This window comes from Telopea speciosissima, chromosome 8 (genome assembly GCF_018873765.1).
Source record: "Telopea speciosissima isolate NSW1024214 ecotype Mountain lineage chromosome 8, Tspe_v1, whole genome shotgun sequence".
Lineage (NCBI taxonomy): Eukaryota > Viridiplantae > Streptophyta > Magnoliopsida > Proteales > Proteaceae > Telopea > Telopea speciosissima.
This window is the reverse complement of record NC_057923.1, coordinates 37,073,076-37,088,811: the sequence shown is the minus strand read 5'-3', so window position 1 is coordinate 37,088,811 and position 15,736 is coordinate 37,073,076.

Sequence of the window (15,736 nt, the reverse complement as noted above, 5' to 3'; positions counted from 1 at the left end):
CATTCCACCAAACTAGGTCATAATCTTTATATGTGGCATGTAGCCAAAAATTCACCTTTCGGTGCTTCCCAAGCTTGTAGCTCGAGCCTTCCTGGAAAATTTGCCCTAGGGCATCCCAGCTATGTTGAGGCTTCCCGACGTAAATGCCTCTTGGGTTTTATGGTAGTCCTCACAGTTATCCAACACCTTAACCCCTGTTGGCAAGATTGTGTACCATGGGTGATGAAACTCTAGCCCCATGTCTATATGGCATCGTATGAGTCAGGCGGTGTCAACCGTATCCCATACTACGGGCTACCACCGACCTCATTTCCAAGCCAACTACGGCATCTAGTCTAACATCATGTAAAAAAAAAATCAACAATGTTGATCAACAGGCAATCAATGTGTAATAATTTCGAGTAATTGAATAGAATTTAAATAACACAACATTTATAATTTAAGAATTTAATTGCCGGTATAATAATACAATTACACATACATACACGATAATATTTCACTCACCTGGGTCCGGTTCTAAGAACTCAGTTTCAGTTTCAGTTCCGACTGCAGTCTGGCTGTAGGCCTCGAGCGCGGGATCAAATCCTAGATATAAATCAAAGATTGTTATTTAATATTCCAAACTATTTTTGGAGGTCCTAGGGTTGATCTATGCTCACTGGGTTGACCCACTGTATAGTTGGTCATCACTTGGAATTCTCTGGGCCTTACACTGGGCCTTAGGCCTATGTCCCGGTGCATCATCCAGAGTTGGTTGCTTAGGGGTAGAATGGTCATTTGTTATATTAATACATTTTTCTAGGTCACATTAATCTTACAGTGCTGTCCCCAACTTGACAGTGCTGCAGGACCATCACAGGTAGGGTTTCCAAGTCCTGCAGGGCCCGTTTGGGTTCCCAAAGCACTCATACACATGGACAGATGTGGGGAGGGGAATTCTGGTCATTTTCCACCTCCCTACACTATATTATGGCCCCAGGGTGAGGATCCCCAAGTGAGAGCATCAAAATAGCAAAATTTCCTTCATTGGGCGATGTCTCTGGGTGATGTCTGCATCGCCCAATGCATCGCCTAGAGATTGCAAAATCGGAATCAGCCTAAGATTCCAAGGTTTTGAACCATGGGTAGTGCATGGATCTTCTCCCAATGCATGTTGAGTCACTTTGGACCCCCAGGGGCATACTTTGCACTGGTCCCTGTGGATTTTCAATTGGGCCCACCACTTGGCCGCCAGAGGCTGCCCAATCAACCCAGTAAATAGTAACCCACGGTTTCTTCAGTTACAAAACTTGGTTTTAGCTGCATGCACGGCTGGATTTAGGTGTACAATGATAATCCAAGGCTGTTACCACTTAGGGTTAGGTTCCATGCAGCCAGGACATGAAATCAGGACTCCAAACAACCTATTTTCAGTGTAACTTAGCAGTGCAGCCAAGCACAGCTCTGGTTTCGATTCCAGAGGTAAAAATAGGTATATAAATCCTCATAAAACACTCAGATCTTCCATGCTCCATGTTTGCGTGGCAGATCTAAGATAGTACATGGTAGTCCCCAGCTATCCTGGGCTGCCAATGGTCAGAAATCCATCAAAATATATGAATCAAAGAGAGCAGTAGGTATGAGCATATGTGTTTATACCTGCACAGGTCTGAGAAGGCATGAAATCAGGGCCTTGGGGTGTAGGGCTGCTCCCTCCTTCCTTCCTTCTTCTCTTTTCTTCTTCTTCTTCCTCTCTTTTCTCTCTTTTCTTTCCTCTTCCTTCCCCCACGATTTGAACAGTAGCCAAGGGTATAAAATGAACCCAAGGCACTGGTATTTATAGCCCAGCCCTTGACTAGGGCCTGTTTGGCTGTTAAGGCCTGTTTCCCAAATGCATTTTTGACTGCATTCTAAGCCATTCTGGGCACTCAGGTGGGGTCCATAGTGATCCAAGGGTATGAGGTGGTCCCTCAAACTCCCCTCAACCTATGGAGGGTGCCCATGTCCAATATGGGTGGTCCCCATAGATTAAATCACAGAAAAATAGTAATTTCCCACTCTGGGTGATGTCTCTGGGTGATGTCTACATCGCCTAGAGAATTCAGCAAGGCTGAAACTCCGTGGGCTCGCACAGGGGTTTGACCCAGGGTCAGGGCCTTGTACCCACATGTCACTTAGGGTCTTTTACACACATTTCTAGGGGTGGGACCCATAGTTATGAAGAGGAGAGAGAATACTTGGAGTCCAGGAAATACATTATGCTATGAGCTGTGCAGTTGCAAGGGTCAACTGTCCATCTTCTGACAGGTATGTAGGAAGACATGCACAGTGTTTCTGGGGTTTCTGTCTTTCAGTCAAGATTCCAGTCAGTCAGGGGCAGGGTTTGACAGTTCTAGCCTTATCCTGTGCCAAAATTGCTAAAATCCATGTAGGGTTATTTTAGTAATTACATCAGATTCATCCACACTTTCTAACTGCCTATGAGCTGATCTGGGTTTCGTACTGCACATGAGATTTATATTTCGTCGAGTCCTCTTTGAAACATAAATGAAATCGTGCATTTTTTATGTTTGACAGTGAAGTTATAGCGATTCTTGTTTGGCACCTCAAAATCAAAGGCATCTTGTGGGGGCTCGTGCACCATCAGAACTTCAAATGATGATATCTCCCTCATCCGACCTATGTTTGAGACGATTCAAGTTGCAAAATTCTTATCTTGGAGATATCTAAGTATAATAAATGAGAAAAGAGGTGTCCTCTTTAAAACACAAGTGGAATCGTGCATGTAGGACGTCTGACGGAAAAGTTACGATGATTTTCGTTTGGCACCTCAAAATTAACGGCATTTTGTGGGTGCTCGTGCACCATTAGAACTTCGAATGATGATATCTCCCTCATCCGACCTCCATTAGCTCTAAGTATAATAAATGCGAAAAGAGGTGGCTTGTAGCCCTCACCTGTGTTGAATTCGTAAAAATCTGCACAGGGTTATTTTAGTAATTATACTAGATTCGTCAGCTCTTTCAGAGTGCCTATAAGCTGATCTAGGTTTTATACTACACATGAGAATTGTAGTTCATCGAGTCCTCTTCGAAATGCAATTGGAGTATTGCATTTAGGATGTTTGACGGTGAAGCTACAGTGATTCTTATTTGGCACCTCAAAATTATGGGCTTCTTGTGGGAGCTCGTGCACCATCAGAACTTCAAATGATGATATCTCCCTCATCCGTCCTCCATTGGAGATGATTCAACTTGAAAATTTTCCATCTTGGAGAGCTTTAAGTATAATAAATGAGAAAAGAGGTGGCTTGTAGCCTTCACTTGTGCCAAAATTACAAAAATCTGTGCAGGGTTATTTTAGTAATTGCATTAGATTCGTCGGCACTTTCGGAGTGCCTATGAGCTGATCTAGGTTTCATACTGCACATGAGAATTGTAGTTTATCGAGTCCTCCGTAAATGCAACTAGAATCATGCATTTCTAACATTTGACGATGAAGTTACAACAATTCTCATTTGGCACCTCAGAATTAAGGGCATATTGTGTCTGCTTGTGCACCATTAGAACTTCAAATGATGCTATGTCCCTCATCCGACATCCATCTCAGACGATTCAACTTGCAAGATTTCATCTTGGAGAACTCTAAGTATAATAAATGAGAGAAGAGGTGGGTTGTATCCTTCACCAATGTCGAAACCAAAAAGATTCATGCACAGTTATTTTAGTAATTGTATCAGAATCATCGACACTTTCAAAGTGCCTATGAGTTGATCTGGGTTTCATACTGCACATGAGAATTGTAGTTCATTTAGTCCTCTTTCAAACATAACTAGAATGGTACAATTTTGACGATTGACGGTGAAGTTACAGCGATTCTCGTTTGGCACCTCAAAAATAAAGGCTTCTTGTGGGAGCTCGTGCACCATCAGAATTTCAAAAGATGATATCTCCCTCATCCGACCTCCATTTGGGATGATTCAACTTGAAAATTTTTGTCTTGGAGAGCTCTAAGTATAATAAATGAGAAAAGAGGTGGCTTGTAGCCTTTGTTGGTCAAACAACGGTCCAGGGATCAAACCATGGTTTCGTAGGAAAACCAATTATAAACCAATTAGGGTATTGCACGCCCAGGGTTATCTCATGGTGTCCCATGGGTGCCCCATTTTAATTTTAGGGTGTCCCATGGTTTCCCATGGGAACCCTGGTGCATCCCTATTAGGGTTTCTCCTTCCCTATTGCGTCCCATAAAATTAATTATCACAATAGGGATGGAGAAATTCGTCTCTAGTTCATCACATGGCAAGAGGGATCCATCCCATACTCGAATGCGCAGCGGAAATTAATCAATTCGAGTTTCTTTCGCATCCCATAAATATTAATAATCAATGAACAGAAAGAATTAATAAAGAACTGCTAACCTGGTGAGCCTCAAGTGTTGCTCCTCCAATAGACAGTGGTTCTTCCTCCAGTGAGTGCTCCAAGCAAACAGATCTGAACCTCCAATGGTGCTACCAAGGTTCTACACGCCAATCCCAGATGCCCTCAAACTCCTCAGCACATATCTAGGGCTTCATAAACCCCAACTCTCAAACACAGGTGAGAGAAGCAAGAAGAGGAAGAGAGATCACAAGAGGGAGAGAGAGAAACTAAAAATGTATGAGAGAGAGTGTCTGCTCCAAAAACGTGGAGAGCTTCTTTCTTCTGCATTTTATGGTCCCCTATTTATAATAATAGGGTTTAATTAAATCCTAGATAGGTTTAATAGAGCCCTAGTGAGAGTCTGACTCTCTCTCTCTCAGTCTGGCAGTTCTGTTTAAACTCAAAGTGCTACACAGGTGAAGAAGCAGAATCTAATAGGGAAAGTATTAATTAGATTCTTTATTTAATTATTAATGGATAATTACAATTAGCACCAAATCCATTAATTAAATAAAGAGCCAATTAAATTAGCAAATTCCAAATAACTCCCTATATGATAACAATTTATCATATACAACCCCCCCCACTAATCAACACCATCATTATGGAATCTAGGGCATGTACACATGTACTGCCAAACCCCAATCCATAGTACATGTCCATATAAGAGCGTCTGTGGATCCGATCGGGTCCCGTAAAACTCGATAAAACACTTTATTTGAAATAACTATAAATAATGTATCATTTTATGTAAAATAAATTTTGCAAAACCATTTCCAAAACGGTACTGGATCCAAATTCTGATCCGACCATGCACAGACGGTCTCTATCTTGGTGTTCCCCAATCAGGCAGTGGTGACCGTGTTGGATAACTCCTTCACTCACAAAGTGTTCACGCATTCCCAGAACACCGGCTTTGACTCGCTTGAGTCTCAGTCATTGATGAACCAAAGAATGCGATCACACTTTGCGGTGATGAGGTTCCCTCGGTATAGGGTGTCGATGACACATGTCTATCCCTTCCTACATCCGCGGTAATACATGAGGGAATCGACAAAGTAGATTCTTCGCCAATGCACACATCAAACATATGAGCACTCGCATTCATACCCTGACATCACATGTCTAGGCATACCCAATGCGACGACCATATGATAAGGGTGCCCAACCCAAACCCTAGTCGTGACTACCATTTTAAGTATAACTTACGGACACATAATGCTCAAAAATTTTATATCGCATGTGACAATATTAAACTAAAATGTATAAATGTTCAATATAAAGGTGAACTGGGTTGAACCGGACCGAACCGGGTTTGATGGACGCACACTTGTCCAACAATCTCCCACTTGTACATCAAAGCCAATTCCCTATACATTTTAAACCCATGCCCTCCATGTGTTTCTCAAACACTCCTGGTGACAAACCCTTTGTCATGGCATCAGACACATTTTCAGTTGTGTCCACTTTGGAGATACTCACGTCACCCTGCTGGATAATCTCTCTAATGAGGTGATACTTCCGCTGCACGTGCTTATTCCTCTGATGAGCCCTAGGCTCCTTAGCTTGTGCAATGGCCCCTCTGTTGTCACATAACAGGGGAATGGGGCCCTTGACAAGATCAGGAACTACTCCAAAAATGTTAGGAACTTCCTAACCCAAACACCTTATTAGCCGCATCTCATGATGCAAGGTGTTCATAAAAATAGGGATCGGCTGTAGATTTCTATTTGTACTCCTCTATACAATGGCACCTCCACTCATTAGACTCATAACGACTCACAATACCTACTGTATAGCAAACATCCAACCTCATACACAACATAGCATACATTAGACTTCCTACTGCTGAGGCATAGGGAATCCTCTTCATCTCTTCAATGTCCGTATGAGACTGAGGACATTGAAATCTGGAAAGACTGACTCCATGCCTGAAGGGAACACTTCCTCTCTTGGAGTTCTCCATACTAAATCTGGCCAGGACTTTGTCTATATAGATAGCCTGTGACAAGCCTAGCATCCTTTTCTGGCGGTCTCTTATGAGTTTGATCCCAAGGATATAGCTAGCTTCACCAAGGTCTTTCATCAAAAACGTTGTGGATAACCACTGTTTTACTGATGAAAGGAATCCTACATCGTTACCAATCAGCAATATGTCATCTACGTATAAAACAAGAAAACATACTGCCCTCCCACTGATCTTCTTGTAAACGCATGGTTCATCCATGTTTTGATCAAAACCAAACGATTTGATTGATTGATCAAACCTGATGTTCCAGCTCCTAGAAGCCTGCTTCAGCCCATAAATGGACCTCTGCAATTTGCACACCTTTCTTTCTTCCTTCAAGGAAGAGAACCCCTCTGGCTGTTCCATGTAGATTTCCTCTTGAAGGAACCCATTTAGAAATGCAGTCTGCACATCCATCTGCCAGATCTCATAATCAAAGTGTGCTGTGATAGCCAATAAAATCCTGATGGATTTCATCATCGCTACTGGTGAAAAGGTTTCCTCATAGTCTGTACCCTCTTTTTGGGTATAACCCTTTGCCACCAGTCTCACTTTGAATCTCTCAACCTTTCCATCTGCGCCCTTCTTCCTCTTAAAGATCCATTTACATCCAATCGGCTTGACGCCAAGTGGTGGATCGACTAGAGTCCAGACCTTGTTGGAATGCATCGAATCGATTTCAGAGCGCATTGCTTCCAGCCACCTAGTGGCATCAACATCCTTTAGAGCCTCAGAGTATGTCACGGATCATCATCCGATTCAACCGATACCATGTGGAACTCTTCCACTGTTTCCACTTTGGTTAGAAGAGTTAGCCTGGTGGGTGGTCTAATAGTCCTCCCACTGCGTCGAGGTTCCTCAGGTATTGGTATTTCAGCGGGTATGTCAGTTGGTCTCACTTCTGGAAGTGACGTTTCTGAGCCATCTGATAGCTCTTTTATGACTACTGGTTTGGACCTCTGGGTCATCATTTCTTCCTCCAAAATGTGATATGTTTACTTACAATGACCTTTTGGTCAACTGGGTCATAGAAATAATAGCCTATCATGCCTTTGAGGTAGCCTAAGAAATAGCATCTCGAAGTCCTGGATTCTAACTTATCTGTCTGTTGCTTTTGCACATGTGCTATGCAACCCCATACCCTAAGGTGTTGAATACTGGGCTTTCGCCCTTTCCACAACTCAAAGGGTGTCTTGGCTACAGACTTAGATGGAACCCTATTCAAGATATATATCGTCGTCTCTAAAGCGTACCCCTAGAAAGAAAGAGGCAGCTCACTATAAGTGAGCATCATCCTGACCATATCCAATAGGGTCCGATTGCGTCGTTCGGATACACCATTTTGTTGTGGTATGCCTGGATTAGTTAGCTGACTAACTATCCCTTGGGATATGAGATGTTCTTTAAACTCATCCGATAGATACTCCCCTCCACGATCTGATCGTAAGGACTTGACACGTTTATCGAGCTGTCTTTCGACCTTGGCTTGGAATTCTTTGAATATATCAAAGGCTTCCGATTTCCTACGCATCAAGTATATGTAACCATATCTAGAGTAATCATCGGTGAACGTGATAAAGTACTCATACCCATATCTTGCTTGTATGTTTATGGGTCCACACACATCAATGTGTATCAACTCCAACAGATCTGTGGCTCTAGCACCTTTATTGCTAAAAGATTTCTTGGTCATTTTGCCCTAAAGGCATGACTCACAGGTGGGGAATGGTTCCACCCTCAGATTCTCTAAGGGCCCATCCCTCACCAATCTACTGATTCGGTCCACATTAATGTGACCCAATCTTAGATGCCACAGATATGTTAAGTTCACTGGAGCTACTTTCCGTTTCAAATCAACATTTGAAACAACATTCATTCTAATAGGACAATCTAGAAAATACAAACCACTTTGTATATATCCGGATGCCACAAAGGAATTATTAAAACGAATAATCAATTTAGAATTAAAGGAAAAACTATATCCGTCCAAAACAAGTTTTGAAACTGAAATTATCTTCCTCTTGAAAGAGGGTACATAATAGCAATCCTTTAAAACTAAACTAGCAGAACTAAAATTTAAAATAAAAGTTCCCACAGCCAACGCCATGGTCTCAGCTCCAGTACCCATCTGAAGACGCACTTCATTTCTTTCCAGGTTCCTTGTCTCCTTGAACCCTTGCAAATCATTGCAAATGTGAACAGTGGATCCACTATCCACCAACCAAGAATTGGTCGGTTCAAAAGACAAATTAGACTCATAAAGAACGTGAACATCACATGTACCTTCTTTAGTAGCCTCTGTTTCATCCGGCTTCTTGTCTTTCAAAGTTGCCAGGTAAGCACGACAGTTTCTTTTCCAGTGACCCTCCTTCTTGCAATAGAAGCACTTGCCTTTGCCTTTATTGCCAGACTTCCCACCCTTGGCTTTCAGGGTCTTGCCCTTATTTCCCTTTTTCTTCTTCTTCCCATTTGAAGAAGGCTTTGCCTCAGTTGCATTGACCTCAGCCTTGTCCTTTTTCAAGGATGCTTCAGCCTCTACCAGTGCATTAGCAAGCTCGGTGAGCTCCATCTCCTTCTCGGACATCTTATAGGACATCCTAAAAGGTGCGTAGGCAGAAGTGAGTGACGCTAAGATCACATCAGTCTTGTATCGCAGACTGAAATCAGTCCCCATGGATTCCAATTTTTCAAACAAATTGATCATTTTCATTACATGATCCATCACTGGAGTCCCCTGAGACATCTTGGAGTTATGGATTTGACTCACCGCATCAGAATGTGCGTGTGTCAACTGCCTGTTGAACAATTCAACAAGCTTATCCATTTTACCCCCAGCAGTACGTATATCCTTGACTGAGTCTACAACTGATTTTTCCAATGATCCTAGGATATAGAGTGATGCCTTGGAATCCCTCATGAGGAACCCTTGCATCATTTGCCTCAAAATCATTCGGGTCGGGTTGAGGAGGAACTTGTTCATCTAGAACTGTGTACAGTCCTTCAGCAGTCAGGAGCAACTCAATGCTCCAGTACCAATCGACATAGTTTGTACCATTAAGTTTGTATTCGCTAATGAGTGTTAACAGGTTGGAATTAACGGCAGCCATCGTATATTAATCTACACTTGCACAAGTAAATAACCACATGCTAATTAATGAACATTGAAAATAATAAATTGAGCACACACACATCAATGGTCTTTCAAGATTTGGGTTTCCTTTATAACCCAAAAGATGAATTGGATACCTACAACCCTTGCATGCATAACTTACCCTGTCGGGAGTCATTATACACACCATGGTAGTGTGGACTAAGCTGTCCGCCTCACGGGCTTCCAATATTTTCGGCCACCTGGGTGTCATGTCCAGATCCTGTCGGCTGACATACACCCAAGTCATATACTTACCTATTGCATTAGTTAGAATGGAATCATGAAAGATGGCCCACTGTCGCAGTGCCCTCTCACTATCCATGCCCTAACGTATCTAGATGGAGGTAAATATAGATAAATGCGTGACAGAGGTCCTGGCAATGTCTTGTCGGCTTATGCGGGGTCATGTCACACATTTTCTACATTTATCTTCAATAGGAGGCCATGGACATGTCTACCGATTAAGACTAGTCCATATCATACATGTATTGTGAATAAAGAGGGATTAATTAACTCTCACATACATAGATAGATTTAAACAACATAATTAATCAACATTAATTAAAAGTGATTATGGGATGGCGGCATTTTTATCAGAAGCAATTAAAGAACCCTCCCAATAAAAATAAAACTAATGACTTTGGGTGCATTTATCATGCCATGGATGCCACGCCTCGATCATCTCCTCCACCCGATCACGTCTTCAAAGTAGGTGACTTGCATCTCCATAAACTTTGAGCGCCACATGTGGATCACCATCTACATGCCCTGGGAGTCCTAACTCCTCTAAAATTATAATGGAAACCTAGAAAAATTCTATACACTTTCCTTTCCATAATAATAAAGAAACCCCGCATGAAGAAACCAACCCACCATTTGGGTTGCCCATGGGGTGGAGTACATTTGTTTATAAAAAAGAAAGGGGGAGAGAGAGAAAGAGAGAGAAGCATCACATCCACCCATAACCCCATGTATCACATACGTAAACAATCCATCCATTTATTAGAATGCCATTCCCATAATCACATCATAATATAATTTCATGCATGGGCATTAAAGCAAGTGAACAAAAAATTAAAACATGGATTCCTTCAATTATTGAACCACCACATCGCATGTGATATCATGTATCCAAGCCCATAAAATTAAAATTGCATTTTAATTGCAAGTGGGTAAAAAGGGAATCTCTTCACCCATCATCATCCTCCAAAAACAAAACAAAATAATAAAATTATGTTTTGAAATATCTGTTTTTTTTTTTTTTTTTGTTAAATTGGAGGGAAAACAAGGAGGGTGCATGCAGCCCTCTTGCGCAGGCTGCAGGCACTCCCTGCGCAGCCCATAGGCACAGGGCCCACGGACAGCAGCCTTGGGCTATAGGCCACAGGCCTGCTGCCCATAGGCTAAAGCCCACGGACAGCAGCCTGCAGGCCCGCAGCCCGCAGGCAGCAGCCTACAAGGGGATGCGCACAAGGGTAGGTTCATGGGGAAGGGCGTGCACAGAGGCTTGGCAGCGTGCGCTCCCCCCCCCCCCCCACATATAGAACATGATTAAAAAATTTTAAAATAAAAATTAGCAATCACAACCTAATTGGATACATGCTTCAATAATTGGAATAAACAAAACAAACCAAATCCATCATCACATGGGTAGGTTGTTACACTAACAACCTTGTAACTACCCATGTGCACATGGGAAGGTTGTTTCAACAACCATATCCTAACCACCCATGTGCCAACTTGCATTTCACTCATGATAATCATATTAACCATTAATTATCTAATATTCATGGGTGGGAAAGGTGGCTCTGATACCACACTGTTGGTCAAACAACGGTCAAGGGATCAAACCATGGTTTCGTAGGGAAACCAATTATAAATCAATTAGGGTATTGCACGCCCTGGGTTATCCCATGGTGTCCCATGGGTGCCCCATTTTAATTTTAGGGTGTCCCATTGTTTCCCATGGGAACCCTGGTGCATCCCTATTAGGGTTTCTCCTTCCCTATTGCGTCCCATAAAATTAATTATCATAATAGGGACGGAGAAATTCCTCTCTAGTCCATCACATGGCAAGAGGGATCCATCCCATACTCGAATGCGCAGCCAAAATTAATCGATTCGAGTTTCTTTCGCATCCCATAAATATTAATAATCAATGAACAGAAGGAATTAATAAAGAACTGCTAACCTGGTGAGCCTCAAGTGTTGCTCCTCCAATAGACAGTGATTCTTCCTCCAGTGAGCGCTCCAAGCAAACAGATCTGAACCTCCAATGGTGCTACCAAGGTTCTACACGCCAATCCCAGATGCCCTCAAACTCCTCAGCACATATCTAGGGTTTCATAAACCCCAACTCTCAAACACAGGTGAGAGAAGCAAGAAGAGGAAGAGAGATCACAAGAGGGAGAGAGAGAAACCAAAAATGTAGGAGAGAGAGTGTTTGCTTCAAAAACGTGGAGAGCTTCTTTCTTCTGCGTTTTATGGTCCCCTATTTATAATAATAGGGTTTAATTAAATCCTAGATAGGTTTAATAGAGCCCTAGTGAGAGTTTGACTCTCTCTCTCTCAGTCTGGCAGTTTTGTTTAAACTCAAAGTGCTACACAGGTGAAGAAGCAGAATCTAATAGGGAAAGTATTAATTAGATTCTTTATTTAATTATTAATGGATAATTATAATTAGCACCAAATCCATTAATTAAATAAAGAGCCAATTAAATTAGCAAATTCCAAATAACTCCCTATATGATAACAATTATCATATACAACCCCCCCACTAATCAACACCATCATTATGGAATCTAGGGCATGTACCCATGTACTGCCAAACCCCAATCCATAGTACATGTCTATATAAGAGCGTCTGTTCATCCGATCGGATCCCGCAAAACTTGATAAAATACTTTATTTGAAATAACTATAAATAATGTATCATTTTATGTAGAATAAATTTTGCAAAACCATTTCCAAAATGGTACTGGATCCAGATTCTGATCCGACCATACACAGACAGTCTCTATCTTGGTGTTTCCCAATCGGGCAGTGGTGACCGTGTTGGATAACTCCTTCACTCACAAAGTGTTCATGCATTCCCAGAACACCGGCTTTGACTCGCTTGAGTCTCAGTCATTGATGAACCAAAGAATGCGATCACACTTTGTAGTGACAGGGTTCCCTCAGGTACAGGGTGTCGGTGACACATGTCTATCCCTTCCTACATCTGGCAGTAATACATGAGGGAATCGACAAAGTAGATTCTTCGCCAATGCACACATCAAACATGTGAGCACTCACATTCATACCCTGACATCACATTTCTAGGCATACCCAACGCGACGACCATATGATAAGGGTGCCCAGCCCAAACCCTAGTCGTGACTACCATTTTAAGTATAACTTACGGACACATAATGCTCAAAAAGTTTATATCGCATGTGACAATATTAAACTAAAATGTATAAATGTTCAATATAAAGGTGAATCAGGTTGAACCGGACCGAACCGGGTTTGATGGACACACACTTGTCCAACAGCCTTCACCTGTGCCAAAATCCCAAAAATCCATGCAAGGCTATTTTAGTAATTGCATAAGATTTGTTGGCACTTTCGGAGTACCTATGAGTTTATCTGGGTTGCGTATTGCACATTATAATTATAGTTCGTCGAGTCCTCTTCAAAACATAATTGGAATCATGCATTTAGGACATTTGACGTCGAAGTTACAGTGATTCTCGTTTGGCCCCTCAATATTAAGGGCATCTTGTGGATGCTCATGCACCATCAAAACTTCAAATGATGATATCAGTCACACCCCAAAACCACCCGTTAGGAGGATTGGGTGGGTGACCCGAATTGCATAACGGCAATCCGCCAAATCCCACGGATCTAGAAGCTGTGCTTACAATCATGGAACCCCAACCATCACCTTACCATAGGCAAGATCATAGTGCTACAAATAAACTACAATTTCAATAATAAAAGGAAGCATAGCGATACGGGAAATGATGATACTGTATACATAAGGAAGTTTGTATATTTCCCACCAACCCACAAACATAAATACAAAGCTAATAAGTACAAAACTACATAAATAAACATATAAAGGGTGAGCATACTCAACCTCAAAAAGAAAAAGAAGTAAAACTACAACAAAACCACAGTCAGAACGGGGATAAACTCCTGACAACTAAAAAAGGAGTCCCCAAGCCAAAAAGCATCATGTGTACCCCTCAATGGTCTTCATCAACAACCACCAAGAATGTATGTAGGATCGGTATGACCTCCGTCGGGGTCCACACCAACATCCTCCATGCCACAATGGCATCGATCTGCAAAATCATCTAAGAAAAACATTGTATAAAAGAGTGTGAGCCCCACTGAGCTCATGAGCAAATAACATCAATCATGCATGCACATGCAATCACAATTCACAATTCATATGATCCTACATGATATGCAAGTCCAGATTATTTATTAGCCACCTAGCAATACAACTAAGTCAGGTCTGTGCTACTACAATCCCCAATACATGTATCCCTAGTGCGGGCTTCTAACCCCTTCCCGCGATACACCTATTGAGTTATCGGAGAGGACCAATCAGCTCCTGCATCAATCACCAAGGTCAGCCCGACCAGCCCTCTGTGATTAACCCGTGGGATAATCCATTTCCTTTCTCTTTTCTTTTCTTTTCTGGCTTATAGCCTGGCATATAGCTCATATCACCATTCTGGTGTTCTTTTCATTTCATGCACCATTTCGTTGTTTTATTCATTCCTTTTTCTCTTTTCTCATTTTCTGATGGTCGCCCCCATAAGCATCCAACACCTTAACCCTTGTTGGCAAGGTTGCGTAGCATGGGTGATGAAACTCTAACCCCATGTCTATATGGCATCGTATGAGTCAGGTGGTGTCAACCGCATCCCATACTATGGGCTACCACAGGCCTCATTTCCAAGCCGACTACGGCATCTAGTCTAACATTCACAATTAGCATACAAGAATTCATAGTGTTGATCAACAGATAGTCATTATGCAGTGATTTGAGTAGTTTGAAGAAAAGTAAATAACATAGCATTTATATTCAATTCTTATTGGCCGACATAGCATCATAATTACACATGCACATATGATAATATTATTCACTCACCTGAGTTTGGTTCTAGATACTCAGTTGCAATCTCAGTTCCAACAATAGTCTGGTTGTGGACCTCGAGCGTGGGATCAATTCCTAGTTATAAATCAAAAGTTGTCATGTTAGGTTTTCAATCTATCACTGGCACTCCTAGAATTGACCTAAACTTATTGGGTTGACCCGGTGTTCAGTTGGCTCACACTTGGAATCACTGGGCCTTGTACTGGTCCTTAGGTCATGTCCCGGTGCATCCTCCAGTATCAGTGGCACAAGGGTAAATTAGTCATTATCAATGATTGTACCCAACCCTAGATCAGATCAGGTTTACAGTGCTGTCCTCAGCTTGTCTGTGATGTGGGACCAAGCACCATAGGGTTTCCTTCACCTACGGGGCCCACAAGGGTTCCAAAGCATTCCTCCACCAAGGACTGATGTGGGGAAGGGCTGTTTGGTCATTTCCCAACCCCCCACAGTGTCCAAAGGCCACTGGGTGAGATCCCCCAGGTCAGATCATCATTCCAACAATTTTTCATTCATTGGGCGATGGCTCTAGGCGTTGCCACATCGCCCAGTGCATCGTCCAGTGCCCTCAAATCGACATTGGGCTGAGTTCCCAAGGCTAGGCTTTTTAGGCTATGCTCAATCTTGATCCTTTGCATGTTAGGGGGGTTAGGTAGCCCCTAGGATGGTCTACCTATTGGTCCAAATGGATCTTCCATCAGATCCACCATCAAGCTACCAATGGTTGCCTAAACAACCCAGTGAATAGTATCATAGGGTTTTCTCAAACCTTGGAATTCAATTCTAACCACATGCAAGGCTGGAAACACCTGAGATTTGATGATTCATGGCTGCAATCATCAAGGGTTAGGTCTGTGCAGCCATGGTTCACATCCAAGGTTCCAAATCATAGGGCAATAGAGCAAATTGGCAGTACAGTTGTGCATAGCCAGATCTCGGCCTTAAGAACAGCATAACAGCCTAATGAAATTGCATAAAAAACACAGATCTCCCATGCTTAAGGTTTGTATGGCAGATCAGGAGCT